Source organism: Temnothorax longispinosus, chromosome 6 (genome assembly GCF_030848805.1).
Source record: "Temnothorax longispinosus isolate EJ_2023e chromosome 6, Tlon_JGU_v1, whole genome shotgun sequence".
Classification (NCBI taxonomy): Eukaryota; Metazoa; Arthropoda; class Insecta; order Hymenoptera; family Formicidae; genus Temnothorax; species Temnothorax longispinosus.
Genome location: NC_092363.1, coordinates 14,086,479 through 14,101,506, shown reverse-complemented (window position 1 = coordinate 14,101,506; position 15,028 = coordinate 14,086,479). Strand labels below are relative to the sequence as shown.

Below are 15,028 nucleotides of genomic sequence, written 5' to 3'. Positions count from 1 at the left end.
AGATATTTAAATTCCTTGACTTTTTCCAGTCTGTCTCCGTTACATCTCCATTCTTCCTTCTTTTTCCTACTCCTTTTTTTTTAAAGATTATAAATTTGGATATTTTAGCGTCAAGTATCAATTTTTTCTTTTCTAAATACTTTTGGAATCTACTTCCAGATCCACTATATAAAACATAAAGAGCGTTGGACTCGTAGGGCATCCTCGCTTTACTCCTTTGGTTGTTCAAAATTTGCTCGTTGTATGATTGTTTATTCTGACGGCGTTTCTCATTCCCTGATAAATCTCACCTATTCTTTTCCTGATTTTGTGGCTGATTTCTGTTCTCTCCATTATCTTATTCAGTTTTTCTTTGTCCACCTTGTCAAATGTGGTGCTTAAATCCGCAAAGAATGCCTAGATTTTTCCTCCCTTGTTGACTAATTCTCTGTTGTTGATGTAATTCAAAAAAAAAAAATCGTCATCTATCGTGCTTCTCTACCTCGTCTAAATTCTGGTTGCATTTCTGGGATGATGTGTTTGTCTTTTACTTTGGCTTTCGGTCTTTCTTCGAGTACCATTGCGTATATCTTGTACGCCGAGTTGAACAACGTTATTCCTCTATAATTTTTAAAATTTTTCTCATTTCCTTTTTTGAAGATTGGGGCAATCACTTTTTCTTTCCATCTTTCCAGCAGCCCCTCTCCTTTCCATACCCTGTTTATAATTTCTTTTTACCTTTATTACCTTCCTGCTTCCATACTTTTTTTTCGAGTCCATCTTTTCCTGGGGCTTTCTTGTTCTTTAGTTTAGCCATCTGTCTTTGTATTTCCGCTTCAATTATCTCGTTTTCATTCTCTTCTGGTTCTGTGGTCTCATTTACCCCACCGTTGCTATATCCTGGTGATTCTGTTTTTTCTAAAAGCTGCATAAAGTAGGCCTTTTATTTGTCCGACTCGATCTTTTTTGTGATTTCTGTTGTTTTCTTTCTGCCTCTATTAATGTATTTCCACGCTTGATTTTCATTGGTGATTTGCTGTATTTCTTGATCTTCTCTTTGCATTTGTCCTCATCTTTTTTTCTCGTAGTTATCTTTGCCATCTTCTCCCTTCCTCCATTGCTTTAATGCCCTTCTTGCTACTCTTTTGAGCTCCGTGCACTCTTTATCCCACCATTTGTTGGTTTTATCCTCCATTTCCTCACCTTGATTGTTTTCTTACTTACTGCTTTGCTTAGTTGTCCCATCAGCTCTTGTGTACCATCTCGCCTATTTCCTGTGCCGTGAAGGATATTTCTTTTGTTTTTTCCGCAAAGTATCTCTTGCCCTCTTCTGTCCATATTCTTCTTTCTACGCTTGTCTCTTTTTGTTTGACGTCTGGATTCGCACCATTTTCTGCGGAATAAATGTGTATTTTGATCGGCAGGTGCTCTGATTCCGCAAAATCCACCATGTCTTTTCTAGCTTCTGCATCAACTATCCCATAATGTATTATCGAGTTGCCACACGCACCTATATACGTCCATTCTCCTGCTTTGTCTCCTTTTATATTTCCGTTGAGTATACTTTATCCTTCTTCTTCTATCAATTCCAACATTGTTCTTCCTTTTGCACTTTTTATCTTGTCCTTTGATTTCCCTGTTATTGTATTTCCAATTTATTGTGCCTTTGTCTCCTATTCTTGCGTAGAAATCTCCGCCAATCAATATTCTTCTGTTCTGTAGACTGTGAATTATCTGTCGTAAGTCTTTTACTGTTTTTTTTATGTCTGTGCTGTATACTAATTTTGAATCAACTCTTCTTTCTTGAATGCCTTTTCGCTCGTTTATTGTTTCTTCTTTCTTGACACCTTTTCTACTCATCCACATTCAACAAATTCTCGTCCATTGTAAAAAACTAGAGACATAATCGATCAATCGTTACGGTGCAAACGCGTCGTTGTTATCAAGTTACAAAGACCAAATGAAACTTGGAAACTTGTTTAGCGCATTGTTTTCGTACCATTTTGTATCATTGTCCGCACAGCCCCTGTTTGCGCAGCCTTGGGGGGGGTCGGGGGGGGGGCGAAGCCCCCCCCAGTTACCCAACCTCGTTTTACGCGGCCTTGGGGGGGTCTGGGGGGGCGAAGCTCCCCCAGCAACCCCAAAACACTGTCCGCACAGCCCCTGTCTGCGCAGCCTTGGGGGGGGGGTCTGGGTGGGGCAAAGCCCCCCCCCAGCAACCCCAAAACACTGTCCGCACAGCCCCTGTCCGCGCAGCCTCGGGGGGGTCTGGGGGGGGCAAAGCCCCCCCAGTGGGGGGGTTGGGGGGGGCAAAGCCCCCCCCAATCTACGGACCACTTAAACCAAATAATAAATTACAACAACTAAAGACCTTCTGTTAAGGTTGCGTCCAAGGTGCAAAAATCTCAATATGCATAGCGATAATACTAAAATACCCAGCGCAAACAGTCATGCAGTGTTTGACGCGACACAAACTGATTATTGACTGAAAAATTATTGGCTTTAGGATACGAATATTTTTCCGTTAGTTTCCAAGTTTCATGATTAAAAAGATCATGTCGTATTATTAACGTATACCAAAGATTTATAGAATCGTTATTAATTTTATTATATATCTCAATTGCGCGAATCTCAAATATGTTTTGTAAAAATTATGCATAATATTCCTATCGAGGGGGTAACCACTAGCTGAAATGTTGTCCCACCAATTTCATGATTTCATTTGATTTCATATGATTTCATCTGATTACAAATGATTTCATCTGATTACAAATGATTTCATCTGATTACAAATGATTTCATCTGATTACACAATGATTTCATCTGATTACACAATGATTTCTTATGATTACACAATGATTTCTTGTGATTACACATGGACATTTTTGAGTCGATAGATGTGATAAAAAAGAATACGCTTCGCGTTCCAAGGACTATACATGAAATTGACTATAAAAAAAGGTGCTTCGAAGATTGGAAAAAACGTTGACACACAAGTATTGTAGTGGGAGGGAATTATTTTGACGGGGACAAAATAAATTTAAATAAATAAATTCATAGTTTATTTTTTATTGAACGAGTCCCGTTGATCACAGTAATATTAAGAAAGAAAACAAAATATAAACCATTACAAACAAAACGGAATATTAAATTCGATGCCAATATAATCACAGATTATTTTATAATTAGTGACATATTAAAGTAGACCTTAAAAAAAAAACGGAATATTAAGTATACATAAAGTATATAGCTTTTTATAACAGCAAAATAAATGACATTATTTATTATAGAAAACTTTTCCTCTAGCTTGTAATTTGAAAAGTCCTGTGGAGAGAATGATCAAAGTCCTTTGACAATATTAGGAGACGAAAGCTTACGTGCAATATTAACAGACTAAACTACACATATATCGTCTTGTTTTGGAAAGTAAAATAAATACTTTTTCTTTTTCATAAATTTAATGGTATATTCATTCTCCTTTGAGGAGAGAGAGAGAAATTACAACTCCTATATAATAAATAACGGACTTTTTAGTTTCGAAAGAAACTAGTACAAAATCATTTGGCTCAACTATTGGCTCAGTCTCAACAAAAGATTTAATATATTTTAAAACACTCTCATGGAGTTTTAATTTGTTCTCTATAAATCCATTAGTAATAGTACATACATAATTTTTTAAACTTGTGTATCCATGACTCTCTACTAATACAGGTTTAACATTTACATTTCCTCCAGTATCGTAACTATACCACAAACACAATACTCTTACTTTACGATTTGATTCATAATTAATACGTGCATATTCCTTGGAAAATTCTTTGCATTTTCTACTTTTACCTTAAAGGTAGGAAAAACTTTTAATCAAACCCAAGAGTATTACATTTTTTTCGATCTGTCGAAACAAGCACCACTCTCCGACAGTTACATCGTCACAAGTTTTACAAGATAGTGTTAATAGATTCGATCTTAAAGTAGATTTTGGTTTGAAGGAATATTCCTTTTTCATTACACGTTGTAAACGATCACTACTAAGGCGATTACAATTTTTATTAAGAAGCCAACAGATGGACGATTTTCCAACAACTATTTCTTTACCATGCGCATTTGTAACAATGGTAAATGGACTTGTTTTATTTGGTGCAAGGGTCGTTTCACCATAATTTTTCATGTTAAGATAACCATCAGATACGCATGATAAAGTGCGGACACATCCTCAAGAATATCTTTTGCTGGAAATTCGTCATCTTCTTGTTCTATACTTTTAGAAATAGAAACTTTAGTAGGAGCTGATGTAACTGTACCGTCTACATAGTCATTCAAATTATTATTTTCATTATCAGAGGAGTCGACTTCCGAGTCATCAACTCTTGTATCACGTACTAATGGTAAATTGCAATTTAATTTTCCCGGCTTTAGACCAAACTTGTGAGTATCAGTGATTGCTTTTTTTCTAGCTTCATCAATAACTTGAAAAATATCGTCATTAGTTGGTAAACTAGACTGAATTTGTATTGTTTTTACTTAATGTTCCATTCTCGAGAAATTAATATTTTTATTTAATTCGCTCGCCAAGATATCGCTTTGTAATTGTATCTTCTTAATTCTATGTATGACATCAAGTAAACTACAATTTACAATAGTCGAGTAACTAGTAGACATAGATCTGATCTGACGAAAAAATGCTTCACAGGGCCGACTACTAAACAATGGCGGCATGAACAGATGTGGCATATTGCAATCTCTTAACTTTTGTATTATATTTACCATACTATGTGCATTAATTTCAATACAGGCTCAACACGTTAAACTTTTAAAGTTATATCTGTTAAAGTATACATTCTATTATTTTTTATCCAGTTGCGCCAACGTCGTATTATAAACACAGAGTACCATAATTTAGAAAGCCTTTCCAAAGGTGTTAAATAAGGATCAGTGTATGACAGTATTATATAATTTAGTAATTTTAAATATAACACGGTACCCTCCGAATTAGAAATATGATAAGTAATAATTTCCAAACTTTAAAATTTATTTTGTCCTTGGGTTCAATATCGGACAAAGATAACAAATGCTTGTTCTTGGATACAATATTTATCAGTATTTTTAAATGACTTACAGAATCAAGTGTGTTTCCGAACGATAGCAGAATAGAGTGTTTCAATAATCTGTTTCAAAGTTTTGTAGCTATGTGTATGGCATCTTGTACAAAATAATTGTCAGTATATATAGCATTGAACCAAGGCCACGTTGAGGTCAATTTTGGATGTGCCGTATTGCATACCTGTGAACGTCCTAAACGTGTTTCTATGCGCATTGCTTTTAATAAACAAAAGTCTCCATCTGATGAAAATCCGAGTACAGTTATTCCAAATGCAGCTAGTTCTTTAAGAATAAATTTCCAGCGTTTAGTAACATTCTGTGAGGTAAACTTGATATCGGTACAAAATAATGACAAACAAAATGGACCAGAATGTTCTGCAATGGGTTGTGCCATAATGGTATAAACTAATGAGGCAGTCTTTCCTTCATTGAAATGACGTTCAATTTCCTTCGCTGATCTGGCCAGAAATGAATAGGATACAGGCATTCCATGCTCATCAAGTGGTAAAACTAATCCTACCAACTTATTTGTTGAGAAATCATATTGAATTTTACCAGTTGATCTTGTAGCATCTTCCGAGATCCATACAATAGAAGGCAAGTTTCTTTCACGTAGGTAAGATTTCACGTGATCACAACGTACGTCTCCCTCAACTATTTTTTGTCCATTCTTTTGCAAATATCTACTTACAGATGTAGCAGATGTAGGAGAAGGTAATGGAAGATTCTTATACAGTGTTTCGTATAGTAATCTCCCTCCAAGCATAAATATACATGTTGAAAATAACTCGAGTGTCTTACTGTATCTAGAACCGGTATTTGACTTTCGGTTTTACACGTTTACATTCTTTTCAGCAGATCAATCAATTAATATTTGTAATAAAAAAGTATTTTTTTTTATCATAATTTTCTCAAACATTTTCTCCCGAGTTTTCTTCTTGAATTAATAAAGCATTCTTTAAACATATTTCCAACTCTTAATTTTTTTGTAAAAAAAAGTCAGTCATTTAAAATTTAAAAAAATTGCGGTATTCGAGTTTGGTTTTTTGTAATAGATCTATAACGTAATCTTTGTGCCTTGTAGAATCGAGATCTTTTGTCCTTGCGTTTTATAATTTTGTCTTCAAGTTATTGGCGCGCGATGGTGAGGGTGTTTTTCTGAAGCAATATGCGCCTCGATTACTCCAAAAAGTTATTCCCCCAAACTCGTTTCAGAGATGTTCATCGCGTCATCGTCTTCAAGCTGATTTTGCGAGTGATTTTGTGGAGAGGATTGCAATAAAAAGTTCTCAAGAGGCATTTGCTTTGTCTTCTCAGTAGGATTGTTACTGCGGTGTATCGGTGTACATACCACGAGGATTACCCGCCGTGGAAAAATGAGATTTAAAGTGCTTCTCAAAATTTGATTTTACCCATCTCATTTTTCCTTGTTTCCCATATTCGAGTTTATGGGCTTTTGTCTTTTTCTGACATATAGGGCAAATAATATTAGCCTCGACTTTAGTCAGAGCTCTCTGAATCATCCTTTATTCCTTCTTCAATGATGGTTATTTCTACAGAAGCAGACGAAAATTTCTCAACAACTTGCTTCTCGACTTTTTTACTTACCTGTAAATAATAAATAATTTTAGGAAATTGAATTTAACATTATTTTAATTTAGATTATTATTACGTAGTTACATGAAGAAAACACTAGTGATATCACTTGGCTAATGTAGCAACAGCAATTATTAATACAATATTTATTTAACGTTAATTCACACAACTTTGTTTTCTAATCGTAGAGAGTACGAATGTAACAACCAAGGTAACAACCATAGCTGTTTTCTCCGTGTACTTGCATAAAAATTAGATATTTGTATTAAATTATATACTTTTTTTACTTTGTTTCTTTAACCATACCATTATTAAGGCATAAAGACTGTCATGCTCAGCGTTCAAATTGATCTACCGTTGGCTTGCTGCGAAGAGCTTGGTAAGGAGCCTTCATCAAGGTCTTGCATAGACTTTTTGCTTCTGATTAAAATTTTCTGTTAATTTTCGGGGTTGACACGTGGATTTTTCAAGTCTTAACTCGGGCATGAAATACATTCTATCCGTGGAGAGTTTGTTAGCAACGAATTTCTGTATTTCATCGAGTAGTGCCTTATGTCCGGTTGGAATGCGGAACTCACTAGGACAAATATGATGATTGTTGAAATAGTCGCTGTACTTTTCACCCTCTTTTATGAACTTGGCATTTTTGTTCTACCAAACAACTCTAGCTTTTTAGTAGTAGTATCTGCCTACATTTTCTCTATATCAATGGGTGTGTCATATCCTTTAAGACGCATGATATTTACAAGTATACAGGAATATTCAGCCCCATTCCTTTCCCTATAATGTGCCACATTACGTCTGTAGCTGTTTGATCCTCTTCCCGAGTCTCTGTCCGAGTTCCAACACTAACGTAGATTTTGTTACTCATCACCGCGTCGTACTTGTTGCCAAGCTGGCTACCGTCTTCTCGGTCATTCTTGTCGTCCATCATACTCTAATTAGAAAACACTCGAGAAATCAACTATACTAGAATCCGGCAACGTTAAGGTAGGCGTCTCGCTACGTGCTAGTCATGTGACTGTTTGCAGGTTTTCACGTTCAGAAATATATTTCAGGCAATTTTTGCCAAGGGAAAAAAAATTTTATGAATTATGGTGTAAAATTTCATACGTGACAAAACATGTTATTTTTTTCCAAATTATGTGATTTTTCTCATTTGACTCCGTTTTGATCAGCTGATTATGCGAGTCGTCGAGAAAGGTTACAAGTGAGAAAAATACTTTTCGATTGAATGTTGACACGTACTGAGAAAGGGTTTCAAAACGTATGACAGGGGTGTCACGCACTATCCACGTCGGCTAAGAAAGACGAGCCCCATAACCTGCAACTACAGTGCGTATAGCCAACGGCGTTGCCAAGTCTTCCCAACCTCACCTCGACCAAAAAATGTCTGCTCGCGTACCGCATTTTCACTAAAATAAACTAAAAAATTAGCAGCGAAATCTCCGGTAAACTATATATTTTATGGTTGCATCGGAGATTCTTCGAAATCTAATGTACAAAAAGCAATGTTTTTTCTCACTTTATCTAATCGAAAAATGCGAAAATATGTGATTGAAACCGTGATAGAGCCTTCTTTTCTGTATAAAGTAATGCAAAATTTGTGATTTTCGAGATTTATTTTCTAGAGTAAATAGTCGGTAAGGAGCCACAGAAAAAATCGACTGCAAAGCTGATTATATAATTTGATGTAAAATCCGAAATTGAAAACTTTATCTAATACATGCCCTGACGAGACGACTACCTTAAGAGATTGTACACGCACGCTTTTGACATGCAGCCATCTCATTCCGTGGTTAACCTAACCTAACCTAACTTTACTGGGAAGGGCGCTTGCGAGAGCGATTGATAATCGATCGTAATCAATCAAACACGTCACGATGCGACACGGTCTCAACACTGACTACGTTTACACGGCCCGATTTAAGCCAAAGTTATATAACATCAATGTTACAACTACTGACGTTAGATGCCGTGTAAACGCTCTTTTACGACAAAGTTATTACATCGGTGTAGTAACTTAAAGTCGATTGATGAAGAGGCTTAGGCGGTTACTACATCGACGTAAGAAGGACGTGTAAACGGTCGCACTGTAACAATGGCGATAATGCCAACCGTAAAAATTAAGCATTCTGCAAACTCTCAATTATTTGCAGAGTACGTGATTCTATAGTACAGAATACAGAAAGCAAAGAAAGTGAAAGAAATGGAAACCAAAAAGCGCAAGTTGGGAAACCGAGTAAACTCGATATTTTCTCAAATTAATGAGAGAACGCAAATCATGAAAAGTTTAGATGGCGGAACAACCTTAAACATAATATCTGAAAAAATTTCAAAACATTTGATTATGAGATAGTGTTTAAAATAGAATGAATACAAGCAGTGAAATGTTACTAAGGTGAACGAGCAACAGGGATTTAGTTATCTCAGTATATTTGCAAAAGCTCTTCCTGATGAGCAGAGACACAATATTAATAAAGCATACAATAGTAATCAATATAAATGGCAAACACATAGAATAGTAGCACAGTTCACATCAAAGTCGAATAATAATCATCCTTATGTCCTAAAAATAAGAGTAAATTAAGTATAAAATTTACAAAAGGTTGGCAATAATTATGTTAAATTATTGCCTCTTGAAGACACTGTATGTGTCGTGATCGCATTACTTTTCTATCTCGCTACGAAAACTTAAACTAATACTTTGAATAATACGCAACGTAATGTCGAAACTAAGAAATATAAATGAATATTAATATAACGCTATATAATTTGGTAGAACATGTAATGTCTTTTCCGAGAATCTTTACTTTTTGCTACTGGAACGTAAGAGACCCGCGTGACGGGCTAAAACAATGAGGTATCAAATATCAATGTTGTTTTACCGTACCGACATAAACACAACGAAGCGTCTCGAGTCAAAAACAACGCGGAATTCGGTAGAAATACAATTAATGCGTGTACACGTGGCGTAAACCGATGCGCGCGGCTTATCGATATTGCGATCTATCTCGCCATAGAAACCGTCGTTAGACAGCATTATCCGATGTAATCAGAAGGGCTTGAAAGAGCCCGCAATGGCGTGGTCCACGCTTATCCGAAACACGGACAGAAAGGAAACGAAGTACTTAACGTTGAAGAACTCAGCTCGATCGTCATAGGCTGCATTAACCAGGGATGTAATTCTCGAGCGCCAGCGGAATTCGTCCTTCTTATTAAGCACGCGTCCTTCGTCCTTCGGGCGTCGGCTGGAATGTTCTCGCTCTCTCTTTCTCTTTGTCTTAGGCAGTAATAACCACGGAAATCGCACGCACGCAGGAATCAATTTCGTCGTGATCTCGAGAATCACACCACGCGTGTTAACGCGGGCACGAGGCCGAAAGTACTTATTCAATGGCGCAGCTTTATGCGATACTTTCCGAACAGAATATTCTTCCGTATTTTCCGAATCACGCCTCGTACAATTAATGTATACGACCGAACGATCTAACTCGATCGTACTTTATCGGGATTACGCTTATTCGAACGAATCTTCCTAATCGAGCAAAAGAACCACGATCTCGAAACGTGCGTACTGTATCCCAGACCTTGAGCGAATGGCGCGGAACGCGGCTCGTCGCGTCGCAAGCTCGGACCGGTAACGACAAAAGAGAATCGGTAGCGCGCTCCTAGCTTCCGGCACCGTGGTCGCCGCTACGCTATCGATTTCACGAACGAGTCGATATTTTTGAGAACGCGCTAAATTCGAACAGATAGACTATATAAATATTAATTATTATTATTATGAAATGTAATATTTTGCTTTTATTTTTCACATTTAATTCAGATTTAAACGCCATTCCCGTATAAACTGAGAATCATATATAATTTTTTTGTGATGTTAAAAATTATTTTGTTACCTACTTTTTTTTTTTGTTATATTTTATATCAAGTTGTACCGACTATACTCTGTGATTATTATATCAAGTTGTACCGACTGTACTCTGTGATTATTACAACAAGTTGTACTGATTTTACCTGAATGATTACTATGATAAAAATATAATTATAAAATATAATTATTGAAATTAATTTTCTTCAACTACTTTTCAATCGGGGATGGTTTTATGAAAGTTTGCACAAGGGCGGCTCATTCCCACACGACGGCCCTAAATATCGATAACATATATAAAGAAACATTGTACATTTTTTAAATAAATACTTTTATACATAATTATAATTTGTGCTATAAGACAGGTAGCAAAAAATCAACTCATAAAGAGTACAGGTTATTTTTATATTATATATTGTTTATGTTACAAATGTTCTTCAGAGTTTCAAATTTTCAGCCAAATAATTTTTTAGGGTATCCCTTAGCTGACTGGCAATAAAGTGATCCAAGTTATGAGCTCTTGTTGGTTCTGATTGCTGAATTTCGACTTGTACGTCTGTTACTGCATGCTCCCACGCTGGTAAAAATGTTTCTTTTCGCGTCTCGACTATGTTATGTAAAATGCAGACGGCTGATATTATATTTAGTACGTAAGTATAGTGTGTACGTCAATTCGTTCAAGTACTCGTCGCCAACAAGCTTTCAGTCTTCCAAAAGCTATTTCAACACATACGCGGGCAGAATTTAGATATACATTAAAGGATTCTTCCTCAGGAGTGAGACGAGCACTCTTGGTGTATCCTTTGATGAGCCATTCCAGTGACGGATAAGCAGGATCTCCTATTATAAGATAAGGCGCTGACCATTTAATACCGTTTTCATTCCCTAAAATTAAAAGTTTTACGTAAATTTGAGAAAATTATATAATATCAACTTTAGTAAAGAATGAAACATTTTTTACCAACTTTGGGAATTAATAAATTATAGTTTTTATACAATTTTGAAGTCTGAAAAACTGCAACATCATGACACGATTCTGGTGAACCACAGTAAATATTACGAAACCTAGAAAATGATGGCGTTAATCAATTATTCTATTAAAAACAAAAACAGTGGAATGAACAAATGATATACTTGCACACACCTATAGTTGTTATCTACAACCGCTTGCAATATCATAGAGGGCCATCCTTTTCGATTAATGTAATCTCTATATCCATTACTAGGAGGAAGAATAGGGATATCCCGTCCCATCAATTGCTCCAATTAATTGTGGAATATGCGTTTTCTTCTCAAAAGCCGCAGCTATTTTATAGCACTCATCATTGTCAGGCATGGTTATCCACAAGCTCATTAGTTTTGTGTTAATTGCATCAATTACTCTATGAATACACTTTTACACGGTTGCCTTATGAATTCCAAAATTATTTCCAACTATGCGATATTCACAGCAGCTAGATAAGAAATACTGCAGACAAACAGCGACCTGCTTTTCCGATGTTACTGGTTCTCGGGTTCCTATCTGGTTTAAACTTGGAGCGAGTACTTTTCGTAACTGATCATACAATATCACATAACCAGAGAAAAAGTTGCTTTAGTCATCCGAAATGTTTCTAACCAGTCTTAATCCTTAAAATGACCATATTTCTCTTTCTCGAGATAATTTTAATATAGGTCCGAGATCAAGCAAATTATTTGGTGGCGTTGAATTCAACAAGCGTTGGTAATAGAATTTCTTTTAGACGCCTTCGCCGTTTGATCAAAATTTTTTGGATATGTAATGTACATTGCATGACCATGTTTTCCACAGTTGTCAAGTATACCCCAGCAAACGCAAAAGGATTAAAAGATATTAAAATTTTTTAATACCTTTGAATCCCTTTTTTGGCGGAATTAGATGAAATTAGATGGGATTCGAAATGAGATGGTCCAATCCCATGGAATCCAAAAAAGAAATTTTCAATTCCATTTAATCCTATGGAATCCGTAAAGGTTATGGAATTGTATGGCATTAGATGGTTTAGGAAACGTCTCGCGCCTCCGTTGGGCGACCAAGCGCCGTTGTTCGTTGTTCGTCGGTGAGCTTTTGTGTATGCCTAAAAGCGTCGTCTACAATGGCAGCAGGAGTATGCAGTAAGACGTAAGCAGTAAGCTATTGACCAATCACAGTCGATTATTCTTGAATTGTAAAAATCCCATTAGTCAATAACTTACTGCTTACGTCTTACTTTATCCTGCTGCCATTGTAGACGACGCTTAAGGGCATTACACGCACTACTGCCAACGGGCAATTAGTCCAAAAATGAGATTTGTAAGATCTGTCAGGCCCCGTAGGGGGTCCCTTTACATAGCGGTCGAGACGAAACTTTGAACTCGAGAAGATGCTCCAGCGATGCGACGCTTAGCGGCGTCGACACGCGAACTGCCGGTAGTAATGCAGATACCGCGCGGGCGTGTACTATTGGTGGCGCGTACCGCCACAGAGTTCAACACGGACACTTTTTAATCCCTATCCTGGCATTCAATGGTATTCATTTTATTGTCAGAATAGACGGAATTCAATGGAATTCAATACGGAAATTTTTAATTCCTAGTTTGGCATTCAATGGTATTCATTTCGTTAACGGAATCAATGGTATTCAATGGAATTCATCACGAAACTTTTTAATCCCTAACCTGGCATTCAGTGGTATTTATTTCGTTAACGGAACCAATGGTATTCAATGGAATTCATCACGAAACTTTCCAATCCCTAACCTGGCATTCAGTGGTATAATATTTTTGTGTCGGAATTGGATGGGATTTAAAAAAGACAAATTCTTTCCAAAATAAGGAATTCCATGATATTGAAACTATTTCAATCCCTTTTTTGGACAGAATGGAATTCGGAAAGTCCTTAATTGAATTCCTGGCAATCCCGTTTTAATTCTTTTCAATCTTTTTTCGTTTGCTGGGACGGCAACAAACGAGCAAACGCTTTCCATGTTCTCCCCAATTGTTTCCAATATTGATAACAATTAACCTAAAATTTTAATTTCTTGTTAGTTATATATTACATTTTACTTGACAAATAAATATTTAATGATTTTCAAATTTATTATGTAACCTAAAAGTCCACTTTGTTTGTTGACTTGATTACATTTTTTCAGACCCTAACCCTACGACAAGCAAGCATCAAATTTTTAGTAATTTTATATTGGTACCAATGGAAATCTCACTCGAAAGTTATAAGTTATTTCAGCTTGGTGGGAGTAAGATGAGGCTGAACGTGTAAACGCAACTCACCTCAAGTAGGAGTTTTAACATCAGCGTTACCAAGTCAAAGTTGGAAGCCGTGTAAACGTACACTCACTGTATACGAGATTTGATATGATGTTATCAAATTTCACCGAGGATTTCATGGTGATTTCATGGTGATTCCACATGATTTCCAGTGATAACACGGAGATTCAAAATGATTTCTGCTGATTTCATATGATTTCTAGTAATTTTATATTTCTTGTGATTTCATATGATTTCTGATGATTTCATATGATTTCATAATGATTTCGGGGACATTGTCCCACGATTTCATTTAGTGGTTACCCCCTCGGAAACTTGTTTAGCGCATTGTTTTCGTACCATTTCGTATAATTGTCCTCACAGCCCCTGTCCGCGCAGCCTCGGGGGGGGGGGGTCTGGGGGGGGCTTTGCCAAATAATAAATTACAACAACTAAAGACCTTCTGTTAAGGTTGCGTCCAAGGTGCAAAAATCTCAATATGCATAACGATAATACTAAAATACCCAGCGCAAACAGTCATGCAGTGTTTGACGCGACACAAACTGATTATTGACATTTAGAAAAATTATTGGCATTTAGGATACGAATCTTTTTCCGTTAGTTTCCAAGTTTCATGATTAAAAAGATCATGTCGTATTATTAACGTATACCAAAGATTTATAGAATCGTTATTAATTTTATTATATATCTCAATTGCGCGAATCTCAAATATGTTTTGTAAAAATTATGCATAATATTCCTATGCAAGGATACTTGTTTAATTATTTCGTCCTATTGCTCAAGTATAGAAAAATATACAATTTCTATGTGTTTGCACTTTTTATTTAATGAACAGGCAATTAAATATATATGATTCAATTTTCGTCCATGTCTCTTATTATTGACTGACATAGTTTTATACTTAAAATTTTTTTCTTTTCTAAAATTCAATCAATTGAATAGCAAAAACTACCCATGTAGCACAACAGCGCCTGAAAAGCGTTTTGAAAGCGCTACTGCGGGTGCAGGAATTCAGCGCTTTAGAAGCATATTACCGCTTTAAAAGCGCTTTCAAAATCCACTAGAAGACCAGCGCAGGAAAAAATGCAGTTTTATAGCGTTCAAAGCGAGCTCAAAATCCGTTCAAAAAGCGCATTATAAGCGCATTATAAGCGCGTAGATTAATATAGTGTGGGAAACGTTATTGAAATAAATAGT

At 36.1% G+C, this 15,028-nt stretch overlaps 1 long non-coding RNA gene across 1 annotated transcript in view; it reads right to left on the bottom strand.

Moving 5' to 3' along the window:
* LOC139814738 (uncharacterized) overlaps positions 1–13,845 on the bottom strand; it is a 73,325-nt gene extending 59,480 nt beyond the window's left edge. Inside the window, exon 1 of the long non-coding RNA XR_011732569.1 lies at positions 12,419–13,845. This is a non-coding gene — a long non-coding RNA (uncharacterized lncRNA). The remainder of the gene's footprint in view (positions 1–12,418) is intronic.
* Positions 13,846–15,028: the final 1,183 nt, after the last annotated feature.